The 13,166-nt window shown below is 38.4% G+C and overlaps 40 pseudogenes; all 40 read left to right on the top strand.

Moving 5' to 3' along the window:
• Positions 1-265: 265 nt before the first annotated feature.
• On the top strand, positions 266-384 carry LOC140566938 (5S ribosomal RNA; annotated as a pseudogene).
• Positions 385-606: 222 nt separating this feature from the next.
• On the top strand, positions 607-725 carry LOC140566659 (5S ribosomal RNA; annotated as a pseudogene).
• A 222-nt stretch (positions 726-947) lies between these two features.
• Positions 948-1,066, top strand: LOC140567816 (5S ribosomal RNA; annotated as a pseudogene).
• A 222-nt stretch (positions 1,067-1,288) lies between these two features.
• LOC140566304 (5S ribosomal RNA) lies at positions 1,289-1,407 on the top strand (annotated as a pseudogene).
• A 185-nt stretch (positions 1,408-1,592) lies between these two features.
• Positions 1,593-1,711, top strand: LOC140568640 (5S ribosomal RNA; annotated as a pseudogene).
• A 186-nt stretch (positions 1,712-1,897) lies between these two features.
• LOC140566529 (5S ribosomal RNA) lies at positions 1,898-2,016 on the top strand (annotated as a pseudogene).
• A 222-nt stretch (positions 2,017-2,238) lies between these two features.
• Positions 2,239-2,356, top strand: LOC140566686 (5S ribosomal RNA; annotated as a pseudogene).
• A 222-nt stretch (positions 2,357-2,578) lies between these two features.
• Positions 2,579-2,697, top strand: LOC140567053 (5S ribosomal RNA; annotated as a pseudogene).
• Positions 2,698-2,919: 222 nt separating this feature from the next.
• LOC140567403 (5S ribosomal RNA) lies at positions 2,920-3,039 on the top strand (annotated as a pseudogene).
• Positions 3,040-3,385: 346 nt separating this feature from the next.
• On the top strand, positions 3,386-3,504 carry LOC140572786 (5S ribosomal RNA; annotated as a pseudogene).
• Positions 3,505-3,726: 222 nt separating this feature from the next.
• LOC140566158 (5S ribosomal RNA) lies at positions 3,727-3,845 on the top strand (annotated as a pseudogene).
• A 220-nt stretch (positions 3,846-4,065) lies between these two features.
• Positions 4,066-4,184, top strand: LOC140567312 (5S ribosomal RNA; annotated as a pseudogene).
• A 185-nt stretch (positions 4,185-4,369) lies between these two features.
• Positions 4,370-4,488, top strand: LOC140566718 (5S ribosomal RNA; annotated as a pseudogene).
• Positions 4,489-4,673: 185 nt separating this feature from the next.
• LOC140568639 (5S ribosomal RNA) lies at positions 4,674-4,792 on the top strand (annotated as a pseudogene).
• Positions 4,793-4,977: 185 nt separating this feature from the next.
• On the top strand, positions 4,978-5,096 carry LOC140568638 (5S ribosomal RNA; annotated as a pseudogene).
• A 185-nt stretch (positions 5,097-5,281) lies between these two features.
• Positions 5,282-5,400, top strand: LOC140570558 (5S ribosomal RNA; annotated as a pseudogene).
• Positions 5,401-5,585: 185 nt separating this feature from the next.
• Positions 5,586-5,704, top strand: LOC140566392 (5S ribosomal RNA; annotated as a pseudogene).
• A 185-nt stretch (positions 5,705-5,889) lies between these two features.
• LOC140570557 (5S ribosomal RNA) lies at positions 5,890-6,008 on the top strand (annotated as a pseudogene).
• A 222-nt stretch (positions 6,009-6,230) lies between these two features.
• LOC140568637 (5S ribosomal RNA) lies at positions 6,231-6,349 on the top strand (annotated as a pseudogene).
• Positions 6,350-6,534: 185 nt separating this feature from the next.
• On the top strand, positions 6,535-6,653 carry LOC140568636 (5S ribosomal RNA; annotated as a pseudogene).
• Positions 6,654-6,838: 185 nt separating this feature from the next.
• LOC140572785 (5S ribosomal RNA) lies at positions 6,839-6,957 on the top strand (annotated as a pseudogene).
• A 222-nt stretch (positions 6,958-7,179) lies between these two features.
• Positions 7,180-7,298, top strand: LOC140570556 (5S ribosomal RNA; annotated as a pseudogene).
• A 222-nt stretch (positions 7,299-7,520) lies between these two features.
• Positions 7,521-7,639, top strand: LOC140568635 (5S ribosomal RNA; annotated as a pseudogene).
• A 185-nt stretch (positions 7,640-7,824) lies between these two features.
• Positions 7,825-7,943, top strand: LOC140570154 (5S ribosomal RNA; annotated as a pseudogene).
• A 185-nt stretch (positions 7,944-8,128) lies between these two features.
• On the top strand, positions 8,129-8,247 carry LOC140572189 (5S ribosomal RNA; annotated as a pseudogene).
• Positions 8,248-8,432: 185 nt separating this feature from the next.
• On the top strand, positions 8,433-8,551 carry LOC140570555 (5S ribosomal RNA; annotated as a pseudogene).
• Positions 8,552-8,773: 222 nt separating this feature from the next.
• Positions 8,774-8,892, top strand: LOC140568634 (5S ribosomal RNA; annotated as a pseudogene).
• Positions 8,893-9,077: 185 nt separating this feature from the next.
• LOC140568632 (5S ribosomal RNA) lies at positions 9,078-9,196 on the top strand (annotated as a pseudogene).
• A 185-nt stretch (positions 9,197-9,381) lies between these two features.
• LOC140572784 (5S ribosomal RNA) lies at positions 9,382-9,500 on the top strand (annotated as a pseudogene).
• Positions 9,501-9,722: 222 nt separating this feature from the next.
• Positions 9,723-9,841, top strand: LOC140570554 (5S ribosomal RNA; annotated as a pseudogene).
• Positions 9,842-10,063: 222 nt separating this feature from the next.
• On the top strand, positions 10,064-10,182 carry LOC140568631 (5S ribosomal RNA; annotated as a pseudogene).
• Positions 10,183-10,367: 185 nt separating this feature from the next.
• LOC140568629 (5S ribosomal RNA) lies at positions 10,368-10,486 on the top strand (annotated as a pseudogene).
• Positions 10,487-10,671: 185 nt separating this feature from the next.
• Positions 10,672-10,790, top strand: LOC140570553 (5S ribosomal RNA; annotated as a pseudogene).
• Positions 10,791-11,012: 222 nt separating this feature from the next.
• Positions 11,013-11,131, top strand: LOC140568628 (5S ribosomal RNA; annotated as a pseudogene).
• Positions 11,132-11,316: 185 nt separating this feature from the next.
• On the top strand, positions 11,317-11,435 carry LOC140568627 (5S ribosomal RNA; annotated as a pseudogene).
• Positions 11,436-11,620: 185 nt separating this feature from the next.
• Positions 11,621-11,739, top strand: LOC140568626 (5S ribosomal RNA; annotated as a pseudogene).
• A 185-nt stretch (positions 11,740-11,924) lies between these two features.
• LOC140572783 (5S ribosomal RNA) lies at positions 11,925-12,043 on the top strand (annotated as a pseudogene).
• A 222-nt stretch (positions 12,044-12,265) lies between these two features.
• LOC140568625 (5S ribosomal RNA) lies at positions 12,266-12,384 on the top strand (annotated as a pseudogene).
• Positions 12,385-12,569: 185 nt separating this feature from the next.
• LOC140567732 (5S ribosomal RNA) lies at positions 12,570-12,688 on the top strand (annotated as a pseudogene).
• A 222-nt stretch (positions 12,689-12,910) lies between these two features.
• Positions 12,911-13,029, top strand: LOC140571429 (5S ribosomal RNA; annotated as a pseudogene).
• The last annotated feature ends 137 nt before the right edge of the window (positions 13,030-13,166 follow it).

Here is a 13,166-nt window from a genome sequence, read left to right as displayed (position 1 = left end):
AATTTGTAGTTGAAATTCTTTTGTGTTGTAAATGTTGATGTGTTGAAATGGAATGCTTTTGCTTGGTTTTGAACAAATATGGTCTTAGCTATCTTTTGCACAAATTTGTAGTTGAAACTCTTTTGTGTTGTAAATGTTGATGTGTTGAAATGGAATGCTTTGTGTTGTAAATGTTGATGTGTTGAAATGGAATGCTTTTGCTTGGTTTTGAACAAATATGGTCTTAGCTATGAAATTTGAATCCTCTAGTTTGCAAGGTGCTTCTGCTTACGGCCATTCCACCCTTAGAATGCCTCATCTCGTCTGATCTCAGAAGCTACCTAGGGTTGGGCCTGGTTAGTACTTGAATGGGAGACTGTCTGGGAATATCAGGTGTTGTAAGCTTTTCCAATCCTGCAAACAATTAAAGCTTACATTTCCATGTTATTTACATCTTTTGCACAAATTTGTAGTTGAAACTCTTTTGTGTTGTAAATGTTGATGTGTTGAAATGGAATGCTTTGTGTTGTAAATGTTGATGTGTTGAAATGGAATGTTTTTGCTTGGTTTTGAACAAATATGGTCTTAGCTATGAAATTTGAATCCTCTAGTTTGCAAGGTGCTTCTGCTTGCGGCCATTCCATCCTTAGAATGCCTGATCTCGTCTGATCTCAGAAGCTACCTAGGGTTGGGCCTGGTTAGTACATGAATGGGAGACTGTCTGGGAATACCAGGTGTTGTAAGCTTTTCCAATCCTACAAACAATTAAAGCTTACATTTCCATGTTATTTACATCTTTTGCACAAATTTGTAGATGAAACTCTTTTGTGTTGTAAATGTTGATGTGTTGAAATGGAATGCTTTGTGTTGTAAATGTTGATGTGTTGAAATGGAATGCTTTTGCTTGGTTTTGAACAAATATGGTCTTAGCTATGAAATTTGAATCCTCTAGTTTGCAAGGTGCGTCTGCTTAAGGCCATTCCACCCTTAGAATGCCTGATCTCGTCTGATCTCAGAAGCTACCTAGTGTTGGGCCTGGTTAGTACTTGCATGGGAGACTGTCTGGGAATATCAGGTGTTGTAAGCTTTTCCAATCCTGCAAACAATTAAAGCTTACATTTCCATGTTATTTACATCTTTTGCACAAATTTGTAGTTGAAACTCTTTTGTGTTGTAAATGTTGATGTGTTGAAATGGAATGCTTTGTGTTGTAAATGTTGATGTGTTGAAATAGAATGCTTTTGCTTGGTTTTGAACAAATATGGTCTTAGCTATGAAATTTGAATCCTCTAGTTTGCAAGGTGCTTCTGCTTAAGGCCATTCCACCCTTAGAATGCCTGATCTCGTCTGATCTCAGAAGCTACCTAGGGTTGGGCCTGGTTAGTACTTGAATGGGAGACTGTCTGGGAATATCAGGTGTTGTAAGCTTTTCCAATCCTGCAAACAATTAAAGCTTACATTTCCATGTTATTTACATCTTTTGCACAAATTTGTAGTTGAAACTCTTTTGTGTTGTAAATGTTGATGTGTTGAAATGGAATGCTTTTGCTTGGTTTTGAACAAATATGGTCTTAGCTATGAAATTTGAATCCTCTAGTTTGCAAGGTGCTTCTGCTTACGGCCATTCCACCCTTAGAATGCCTGATCTCGTCTGATCTCAGAAGCTACCTAGGGTTGGGCCTGGTTAGTACTTGAATGGGAGACTGTCTGGGAATACCAGGTGTTGTAAGCTTTTCCAATCCTGCAAACAATTAAAGCTTACATTTCCATGTTATTTACATCTTTTGCACAAATTTGTAGTTGAAACTCTTTTGTGTTGTAAATGTTGATGTGTTGAAATGGAATGCTTTTGCTTGGTTTTGAACAAATATGGTCTTAGCTATGAAATTTGAATCCTCTAGGTTTGCAAGGTGCTTCTGCTTACGGCCATTCCACCCTTAGAATGCCTGATCTCGTCTGATCTCAGAAGCTACCTAGGGTTGGGCCTGGTTAGTACTTGAATGGGAGACTGTCTGGGAATATCAGTTGTTGTAAGCTTTTCCAATCCTGCAAACAATTAAAGCTTACATTTCCATGTTATTTACATCTTTTGCACAAATTTGTAGATGAAACTCTTTTGTGTTGTAAATGTTGATGTGTTGAAATGGAATGCTTTGTGTTGTAAATGTTGATGTGTTGAAATGGAATGCTTTTGCTTGGTTTTGAACAAATATGGTCTTAGCTATGAAATTTGAATCCTCTAGTTTGCAAGGTGCTTCTGCTTACGGCCATTCACCCTTAGAATGCCTGATCTCGTCTGATCTCAGAAGCTACCTAGGGTTGGGCCTGGTTAGTACTTGAATGGGAGACTGTCTGGGAATACCAGGTGTTGTAAGCTTTTCCAATCCTGCAAACAATTAAAGCTTACATTTCCATGTTATTTACATGTTTTGCACAAATTTGTAGTTGAAACTCTTTTGTGTTGTAAATGTTGATGTGTTGAAATGGAATGCTTTGTGTTGTAAATGTTGATGTGTTGAAATGGAATGTTTTTGCTTGGTTTTGAACAAATATGGTCTTAGCTATGAAATTTGAATCCTCTAGTTTGCAAGGTGCTTCTGCTTGCGGCCATTCCATCCTTAGAATGCCTGATCTCGTCTGATCTCAGAAGCTACCTAGGATTGGGCCTGTTTAGTACTTGATTGGAAGACTGTCTGGGAATACCAGGTGTTGTAAGCTTTTCCAATCCTGCAAACAATTAAAGCTTACACTTCCATGTTATTTATATCTTTTGCACTTATTTGTAGTTGACACTCTTTTGTGTGGTAAATGTTGATGTGTTGAAATGGAATGCTTTGTGTTGTAAATGTTGATGTGTTGAAATGGAATGCTTTTGCTTGGTTTTGAACAAATATGGTCTTAGCTATGAAATTTGAATCCTCTAGTTTGCTAAGTGCTTCTGCTTACGGCCATTCCACCCTTAGAATGCCTGATCTCGTCTGATCTCAGAAGCTACCATTGGGTTGGGCCTGGTTAGTACTTGAAAGGGAGACTGTCTGGGAATACCAGGTGTTGTAAGCTTTTCCAATCCTGCAAACAATTAAAGCTTACATTTCCATGTTATTTACATCTTTTGCACAAATTTGTAGTTGAAACTCTTTTGTGTTATAAATGTTGATGTGGGTTGGGCCTGGTTAGTACTTGAATGGGAGACTGTCTGGGAATACCAGGTGTTGTAAGCTTTTCCAATCCTGCAAACAATTAAAGCTTACATTTCCATGTTAATTACATCTTTTGCACAAATTTGTAGTTGAAACTCTTTTGTGTTGTAAATGTTGATGTGTTGAAATGGAATGCTTTTGCTTGGTTTTGAACAAATATGGTCTTAGCTATGAAATTTGAATCCTCTAGTTTGGAAGGTGCTTCTGCTTACGGCCATTCCACCCTTAGAATGCCTGATCTCGTCTGATCTCAGAAGCTACCTAGGGTTGGGCCTGGTTAGTACTTGAATGGGAGACTGTCTGGGAATACCAGGTGTTTTAAGCTTTTCCAATCCTGCAAACAATTAAAGCTTACATTTCCATGTTATTTACATCTTTTGCACAAATTTGTAGATGAAACTCTTTTGTGTTGTAAATGTTGATGTGTTGAAATGGAATGCTTTGTGTTGTAAATGTTGATGTGTTGAAATGGAATGCTTTTGCTTGGTTTTGAACAAATATGGTCTTAGCTATGAAATTTGAATCCTCTAGTTTGCTAAGAGCTTCTGCTTACGGCCATTCCACCCTTAGAATGCCTGAACTCGTCTGATCTCAGAAGCTACCTATGGTTGGGCCTGGTTAGTACTTGAATGGGAGACTGTCTGGGAATACCAGGTGTTGTAAGCTTTTCCAATCCTGAAAACAATTAAAGCTTACATTTCCATGTTATTTATATCTTTTGCACTTATTTGTAGTTGACACTCTTTTGTGTGGTAAATGTTGATGTGTTGAAATGGAATGCTGTGTTGTAAATGTTGATGTGTTGAAATGGAATGCTTTTGCTTGGTTTTGAACAAATATGGTCTTAGATATGAAATTTGAATCCTCTAGTTTGCAAGGTGCTTCTGCTTACGGCCATTCCACCCTTAGAATGCCTGATCTCGTCTGATCTCAGAAACTGCCTAGGGTTTGGCCTGGTTAGTACTTGAATGGGAGACTGTCTGGGAATACCAGGTGTTGTAAGCTTTTCTAATCCTGCAAACAATTAAAGCTTACATTTCCATGTTATTTACATCTTTTGCACAAATTTGTAGTTGACACTCTTTTGTGTTGTAAATGTTGATGTGTTGAAATGGAATGCTTTTGCTTGGTTTTGAACAAATATGGTCTTAGCTATGAAATTTGAATCCTCTAGTTTGCAAGGTGCTTCTGCTTACGGCCATTCCAACCTTAGAATGCCTGATCTCGTCTGATCTCAGAAGCTACCTAGGGTTGGGCCTGGTTAGTACATGAATGGGAGACTGTCTGGGAATACCAGGTGTTGTAAGCTTTTCCAATCCTGCAAACAATTAAAGCTTACATTTCCATGTTATTTACATCTTTTGCACAAATTTGTAGTTGAAACTCTTTTGTGTTGTAAATGTTGATGTGTTGAAATGGAATGCTTTTGCTTGGTTTTGAACAAATATGGTCTTAGCTATGAAATTTGAATCCTCTAGTTTGCAAGGTGCTTCTGCTTACGGCCATTCCACCCTTAGAATGCCTGATCTCGTCTGATCTCAGAAGCTACCTAGGGTTGGGCCTGGTTAGTACTTGAATGGGAGACTGTCTGGGAATACCAGGTGTTGTAAGCTTTTCCAATCCTGCAAACAATTAAAGCTTACATTTCCATGTTATTTACATCTTTTGCACAAATTTGTAGTTGAAACTCTTTTGTGTTGTAAATGTTGATGTGTTGAAATGGAATGCTTTTGCTTGGTTTTGAACAAATATGGTCTTAGCTATGAAATTTGAATCCTCTAGTTTGCAAGGTGCTTCTGCTTACGGCCATTCCACCCTTAGAATGCCTGATCTCGTCTGATCTCAGAAGCTACCTAGGGTTGGGCCTGGTTAGTACTTGAATGGGAGACTGTCTGGGAATACCAGGTGTTGTAAGCTTTTCCAATCCTGCAAACAATTAAAGCTTACATTTCCATGTTATTTACATCTTTTGCACAAATTTGTAGTTGAAACTCTTTTGTGTTGTAAATGTTGATGTGTTGAAATGGAATGCTTTTGCTTGGTTTTGAACAAATATGGTCTTAGCTATGAAATTTGAATCCTCTAGTTTGCAAGGTGCTTCTGCTTACGGCCATTCCACCCTTAGAATGCCTGATCTCGTCTGATCTCAGAAGCTACCTAGGGTTGGGCCTGGTTAGTACTTGAATGGGAGACTGTCTGGGAATATCAGGTGTTGTAAGCTTTTCCAATCCTGCAAACAATTAAAGCTTACATTTCCATGTTATTTACATCTTTTGCACAAATTTGTAGTTGAAACTCTTTTGTGTTGTAAATGTTGATGTGTTGAAATGGAATGCTTTTGCTTGGTTTTGAACAAATATGGTCTTAGCTATGAAATTTGAATCCTCTAGTTTGCAAGTTGCTTCTGCTTACGGCCATTCCACCCTTAGAATGCCTGATCTCGTCTGATCTCAGAAGCTATCTAGGATTGGGCCTGGTTAGTATTTGAATGGGAGACTGTCTGGGAATACCAGGTGTTGTAAGCTTTTCCAATCCTGCAAACAATTAAAGCTTACATTTCCATGTTATTTACATCTATTGCACAAATTTGTAGTTGAAACTCTTTTGTGTTGTAAATGTTGATGTGTTGAAATGGAATGCTTTTGCTTGGTTTTGAACAAATATGGTCTTAGCTATGAAATTTGAATCCTCTAGTTTGCAAGGTGCTTCTGCTTACGGCCATTCCACCCTTAGAATGCCTGATCTCGTCTGATCTCAGAAGCTACCTAGGGTTGGGCCTGGTTAGTACTTGAATGGGAGACTGTCTGGGAATATCAGGTGTTGTAAGCTTTTCCAATCCTGCAAACAATTAAAGCTTACATTTCCATGTTATTTACATCTTTTGCACAAATTTGTAGATGAAACTATTTTGTGTTGTAAATGTTGATGTGTTGAAATGGAATGCTTTGTGTTGTAAATGTTGATGTGTTGAAATGGAATGCTTTTGCTTGGTTTTGAACAAATATGGTCTTAGCTATGAAATTTGAATCCTCTAGTTTGCAAGGTGCTTCTGCTTACGGCCATTCCACCCTTAGAATGCCTGATCTCGTCTGATCTCAGAAGCTACCTAGGGTTGGGCCTGGTTAGTACTTGAATGGGAGACTGTCTGGGAATACCAGGTGTTGTAAGCTTTTCCAATCCTGCAAACAATTAAAGCTTACATTTCCATGTTATTTACATCTTTTGCACAAATTTGTAGTTGAAACTCTTTTGTGTTGTAAATGTTGATGTGTTGAAATGGAATGCTTTTGCTTGGTTTTGAACAAATATGGTCTTAGCTATGAAATTTGAATCCTCTAGTTTGCAAGGTGCTTCTGCTTACGGCCATTCCACCCTTAGAATGCCTGATCTCGTCTGATCTCAGAAGCTACCTAGGGTTGGGCCTGGTTAGTACTTGAATGGGAGACTGTCTGGGAATACCAGGTGTTGTAAGCTTTTCCAATCCTGCAAACAATTAAAGCTTACATTTCCATGTTATTTACATCTTTTGCACAAATTTGTAGTTGAAACTCTTTTGTGTTGTAAATGTTGATGTGTTGAAATGGAATGCTTTTGCTTGGTTTTGAACAAATATGGTCTTAGCTATGAAATTTGAATCCTCTAGTTTGGAAGGTGCTTCTGCTTACGGCCATTCCACCCTTAGAATGCCTGATCTCGTCTGATCTCAGAAGCTACCTAGGGTTGGGCCTGGTTAGTACTTGAATGGGAGACTGTCTGGGAATACCAGGTGTTTTAAGCTTTTCCAATCCTGCAAACAATTAAAGCTTACATTTCCATGTTATTTACATCTTTTGCACAAATTTGTAGATGAAACTCTTTTGTGTTGTAAATGTTGATGTGTTGAAATGGAATGCTTTGTGTTGTAAATGTTGATGTGTTGAAATGGAATGCTTTTGCTTGGTTTTGAACAAATATGGTCTTAGCTATGAAATTTGAATCCTCTAGTTTGCAAGGTGCTTCTGCTTACGGCCATTCCACCCTTAGAATGCCTGATCTCGTCTGATCTCAGAAGCTACCTAGGGTTGGGCCTGGTTAGTACTTGAATGGGAGACTGTCTGGGAATATCAGGTGTTGTAAGCTTTTCCAATCCTGCAAACAATTAAAGCTTACATTTCCATGTTATTTACATCTTTTGCACAAATTTGTAGATGAAACTCTTTTGTGTTGTAAATGTTGATGTGTTGAAATGGAATGCTTTGTGTTGTAAATGTTGATGTGTTGAAATGGAATGCTTTTGCTTGGTTTTGAACAAATATGGTCTTAGCTATGAAATTTGAATCCTCTAGTTTGCAAGGTGCTTCTGCTTACGGCCATTCCACCCTTAGAATGCCTGATCTCGTCTGATCTCAGAAGCTACCTAGGGTTGGGCCTGGTTAGTACTTGAATGGGAGACTGTCTGGGAATACCAGGTGTTGTAAGCTTTTCCAATCCTGCAAACAATTAAAGCTTACATTTCCATGTTATTTACATCTTTTGCACAAATTTGTAGTTGAAACTCTTTTGTGTTGTAAATGTTGATGTGTTGAAATGGAATGCTTTTGCTTGGTTTTGAACAAATATGGTCTTAGCTATGAAATTTGAATCCTCTAGTTTGCAAGGTGCTTCTGCTTACGGCCATTCCACCCTTAGAATGCCTGATCTCGTCTGATCTCAGAAGCTACCGAGGGTTGGGCCTGGTTAGTACTTGAATGGGAGACTGTCTGGGAATATCAGGTGTTGTAAGCTTTTCCAATCCTGCAAACAATTAAAGCTTACATTTCCATGTTATTTACATCTTTTGCACAAATTTGTAGTTGAAACTCTTTTGTGTTGTAAATGTTGATGTGTTGAAATGGAATGCTTTTGCTTGGTTTTGAACAAATATGGTCTTAGCTATGAAATTTGAATCCTCTAGTTTGCAAGGTGCTTCTGCTTACGGCCATTCCACCCTTAGAATGCCTGATCTCGTCTGATCTCAGAAGCTATCTAGGATTGGGCCTGGTTAGTACTTGAATGGGAGACTGTCTGGGAATACCAGGTGTTGTAAGCTTTTCCAATCCTGCAAACAATTAAAGCTTACATTTCCATGTTATTTACATCTATTGCACAAATTTGTAGTTGAAACTCTTTTGTGTTGTAAATGTTGATGTGTTGAAATGGAATGCTTTTGCTTGGTTTTGAACAAATATGGTCTTAGCTATGAAATTTGAATCCTCTAGTTTGCAAGGTGCTTCTGCTTACGGCCATTCCACCCTTAGAATGCCTGATCTCGTCTGATCTCAGAAGCTACCTAGGGTTGGGCCTGGTTAGTACTTGAATGGGAGACTGTCTGGGAATATCAGGTGTTGTAAGCTTTTCCAATCCTGCAAACAATTAAAGCTTACATTTCCATGTTATTTACATCTTTTGCACAAATTTGTAGATGAAACTATTTTGTGTTGTAAATGTTGATGTGTTGAAATGGAATGCTTTGTGTTGTAAATGTTGATGTGTTGAAATGGAATGCTTTTGCTTGGTTTTGAACAAATATGGTCTTAGCTATGAAATTTGAATCCTCTAGTTTGCAAGGTGCTTCTGCTTACGGCCATTCCACCCTTAGAATGCCTGATCTCGTCTGATCTCAGAAGCTACCTAGGGTTGGGCCTGGTTAGTACTTGAATGGGAGACTGTCTGGGAATACCAGGTGTTGTAAGCTTTTCCAATCCTGCAAACAATTAAAGCTTACATTTCCATGTTATTTACATCTTTTGCACAAATTTGTAGTTGAAACTCTTTTGTGTTGTAAATGTTGATGTGTTGAAATGGAATGCTTTTGCTTGGTTTTGAACAAATATGGTCTTAGCTATGAAATTTGAATCCTCTAGTTTGCAAGGTGCTTCTGCTTACGGCCATTCCACCCTTAGAATGCCTGATCTCGTCTGATCTCAGAAGCTACCTAGGGTTGGGCCTGGTTAGTACTTGAATGGGAGACTGTCTGGGAATACCAGGTGTTGTAAGCTTTTCCAATCCTGCAAACAATTAAAGCTTACATTTCCATGTTATTTACATCTTTTGCACAAATTTGTAGTTGAAACTCTTTTGTGTTGTAAATGTTGATGTGTTGAAATGGAATGCTTTTGCTTGGTTTTGAACAAATATGGTCTTAGCTATGAAATTTGAATCCTCTAGTTTGGAAGGTGCTTCTGCTTACGGCCATTCCACCCTTAGAATGCCTGATCTCGTCTGATCTCAGAAGCTACCTAGGGTTGGGCCTGGTTAGTACTTGAATGGGAGACTGTCTGGGAATACCAGGTGTTTTAAGCTTTTCCAATCCTGCAAACAATTAAAGCTTACATTTCCATGTTATTTACATCTTTTGCACAAATTTGTAGATGAAACTCTTTTGTGTTGTAAATGTTGATGTGTTGAAATGGAATGCTTTGTGTTGTAAATGTTGATGTGTTGAAATGGAATGCTTTTGCTTGGTTTTGAACAAATATGGTCTTAGCTATGAAATTTGAATCCTCTAGTTTGCAAGGTGCTTCTGCTTACGGCCATTCCACCCTTAGAATGCCTGATCTCGTCTGATCTCAGAAGCTACCTAGGGTTGGGCCTGGTTAGTACTTGAATGGGAGACTGTCTGGGAATATCAGGTGTTGTAAGCTTTTCCAATCCTGCAAACAATTAAAGCTTACATTTCCATGTTATTTACATCTTTTGCACAAATTTGTAGATGAAACTCTTTTGTGTTGTAAATGTTGATGTGTTGAAATGGAATGCTTTGTGTTGTAAATGTTGATGTGTTGAAATGGAATGCTTTTGCTTGGTTTTGAACAAATATGGTCTTAGCTATGAAATTTGAATCCTCTAGTTTGCAAGGTGCTTCTGCTTACGGCCATTCCACCCTTAGAATGCCTGATCTCGTCTGATCTCAGAAGCTACCTAGGGTTGGGCCTGGTTAGTACTTGAATGGGAGACTGTCTGGGAATACCAGGTGTTGTAAGCTTTTCCAATCCTGCAAACAATTAAAGCTTACATTTCCATGTTATTTACATCTTTTGCACAAATTTGTAGTTGAAACTCTTTTGTGTTGTAAATGTTGATGTGTTGAAATGGAATGCTTTTGCTTGGTTTTGAACAAATATGGTCTTAGCTATGAAATTTGAATCCTCTAGTTTGCAAGGTGCTTCTGCTTACGGCCATTCCACCCTTAGAATGCCTGATCTCGTCTGATCTCAGAAGCTACCTAGGGTTGGGCCTGGTTAGTACTTGAATGGGAGACTGTCTGGGAATACCAGGTGTTGTAAGCTTTTCCAATCCTGCAAACAATTAAAGCTTACATTTCCATGTTATTTACATCTTTTGCACAAATTTGTAGTTGAAACTCTTTTGTGTTGTAAATGTTGATGTGTTGAAATGGAATGCTTTTGCTTGGTTTTGAACAAATATGGTCTTAGCTATGAAATTTGAATCCTCTAGTTTGCAAGGTGCTTCTGCTTACGGCCATTCCACCCTTAGAATGCCTGATCTCGTCTGATCTCAGAAGCTACCTAGGGTTGGGCCTGGTTAGTACTTGAATGGGAGACTGTCTGGGAATATCAGGTGTTGTAAGCTTTTCCAATCCTGCAAACAATTAAAGCTTACATTTCCATGTTATTTACATCTTTTGCACAAATTTGTAGATGAAACTCTTTTGTGTTGTAAATGTTGATGTGTTGAAATGGAATGCTTTGTGTTGTAAATGTTGATGTGTTGAAATGGAATGCTTTTGCTTGGTTTTGAACAAATATGGTCTTAGCTATGAAATTTGAATCCTCTAGTTTGCAAGGTGCTTCTGCTTACGGCCATTCCACCCTTAGAATGCCTGATCTCGTCTGATCTCAGAAGCTACCTAGGGTTGGGCCTGGTTAGTACTTGAATGGGAGACTGTCTGGGAATACCAGGTGTTGTAAGCTTTTCCAATCCTGCAAACAATTAAAGCTTACATTTCCATGTTATTTACATCTTTTGCACAAATTTGTAGTTGAAACTCTTTTGTGTTGTAAATGTTGATGTGTTGAAATGGAATGCTTTTGCTTGGTTTTGAACAAATATGGTCTTAGCTATGAAATTTGAATCCTCTAGTTTGCAAGGTGCTTCTGCTTACGGCCATTCCACCCTTAGAATGCCTGATCTCGTCTGATCTCAGAAGCTACCTAGGGTTGGGCCTGGTTAGTACTTGAATGGGAGACTGTCTGGGAATACCAGGTGTTGTAAGCTTTTCCAATCCTGCAAACAATTAAAGCTTACATTTCCATGTTATTTACATCTTTTGCACAAATTTGTAGTTGAAACTCTTTTGTGTTGTAAATGTTGATGTGTTGAAATGGAATGCTTTTGCTTGGTTTTGAACAAATATGGTCTTAGCTATGAAATTTGAATCCTCTAGTTTGCAAGGTGCTTCTGCTTACGGCCATTCCACCCTTAGAATGCCTGATCTCGTCTGATCTCAGAAGCTACCTAGGGTTGGGCCTGGTTAGTACTTGAATGGGAGACTGTCTGGGAATACCAGGTGTTGTAAGCTTTTCCAATCCTGCAAACAATTAAAGCTTACATTTCCATGTTTTTTACATCTTTTGCACAAATTTGTAGTTGAAACTCTTTTGTGTTGTAAATGTTGATGTGTTGAAATGGAATGCTTTTGCTTGGTTTTGAACAAATATGGTCTTAGCTATGAAATTTGAATCCTCTAGTTTGGAAGGTGCTTCTGCTTACGGCCATTCCACCCTTAGAATGCCTGATCTCGTCTGATCTCAGAAGCTACCTAGGGTTGGGCCTGGTTAGTACTTGAATGGGAGACTGTCTGGGAATACCAGGTGTTTTAAGCTTTTCCAATCCTGCAAACAATTAAAGCTTACATTTCCATGTTATTTACATCTTTTGCACAAATTTGTAGATGATACTCTTTTGTGTTGTAAATGTTGATGTGTTGAAATGGAATGCTTTGTGTTGTAAATGTTGATGTGTTGAAATGGAATGCTTTTGCTTGGTTTTGAACAAATATGGTCTTAGCTATGAAATTTGAATCCTCTAGTTTGCAAGGTGCTTCTGCTTACGGCCATTCCACCCTTAGAATGCCTGATCTCGTCTGATCTCAGAAGCTACCTAGGGTTGGGCCTGGTTAGTACTTGAATGGGAGACTGTCTGGGAATACCAGGTGTTGTAAGCTTTTCCAATCCTGCAAACAATTAAAGCTTACATTTCCATGTTATTTACATCTTTTGCACAAATTTGTAGTTGAAACTCTTTTGTGTTGTAAATGTTGATGTGTTGAAATGGAATGCTTTTGCTTGGTTTTGAACAAATATGGTCTTAGCTATGAAATTTGAATCCTCTAGTTTGCAAGGTCCTTCTGCTTACGGCCATTCCACCCTTAGAATGCCTGATCTCGTCTATTCTCAGAAGCTACCTAGGGTTGGGTCTGGTTAGTACTTGAATGGGAGACTGTCTGGGAATACCAGGTGTTGTAAGCTTTTCCAATCCTGCAAACAATTAAAGCTTACATTTCCATGTTATTTACATCTTTTGCACAAATTTGTAGATGAAACTCTTTTGTGTTGTAAATGTTGATGTGTTGAAATGGAATGCTTTGTGTTGTAAATGTTGATGTGTTGAAATGGAATGCTTTTGCTTGGTTTTGAACAAATATGATCTTAGCTATGAAATTTGAATCCTCTAGTTTGCAAGGTGCTTCTGCTTACGGCCATTCCACCCTTAGAATGCCTGATCTCGTCTGATCTCAGAAGCTACCTAGGGTTGGGTCTGGTTAGTACTTGAATGGGAGACTGTCTGGGAATACCAGGTGTTGTAAGCCTTTCCAATCCTGCAAACAATTAAAGCTTACATTTCCATGTTATTTACATCTTTTGCACAAATTTGTAGTTGAAACTCTTTTGTGTTGTAAATGTTGATGTGTTGAAATGGAATGCTTTTGCTTGGTTTTGAACAAAT

The sequence above is a fragment of the Salminus brasiliensis genome, chromosome 11 (assembly GCF_030463535.1).
Source record: "Salminus brasiliensis chromosome 11, fSalBra1.hap2, whole genome shotgun sequence".
Classification (NCBI taxonomy): domain Eukaryota; kingdom Metazoa; phylum Chordata; class Actinopteri; order Characiformes; family Bryconidae; genus Salminus; species Salminus brasiliensis.
Note: the sequence above shows the minus strand (reverse complement) of the source record. Positions and strands in the feature narration are given on the sequence as shown.